The sequence below is a fragment of the Penaeus monodon genome, chromosome 25, assembly GCF_015228065.2.
Source record: "Penaeus monodon isolate SGIC_2016 chromosome 25, NSTDA_Pmon_1, whole genome shotgun sequence".
In the NCBI taxonomy this organism is placed as follows: Eukaryota; Metazoa; Arthropoda; class Malacostraca; order Decapoda; family Penaeidae; genus Penaeus; species Penaeus monodon.
The window spans coordinates 27,116,126-27,116,530 of NC_051410.1; positions in this window are offsets into that span (position 1 = coordinate 27,116,126).

Sequence of the window (405 nt, forward strand, 5' to 3'; positions counted from 1 at the left end):
AGAAGGGAAATAATAAAATAGATTAATATAAAATAATATAATAAAATAGAAATATGAATAGTATACTCTGATTTTTTATTTACAGGGATTACATCCATTTACAAATATTTTAATATTTACATACATTACAATCATTTAAAATATTCATATATTTTTTAATTTGAAAAACATAAACAAAAATAAAAAAATAAAATATTTAAAATAAAATAATATATAATATATAATTAAAAGTATAATATTTAATAATATATTAATATAGTAATATAATAATATAATAATATATATATTATATTTTTATTTAAAATATAAGATATATATATATAGTATTATATAAAATATATGATATATATATATTATATTTATTTATTTATTTTTTTACATAGATATTATATAAATATATAAGTG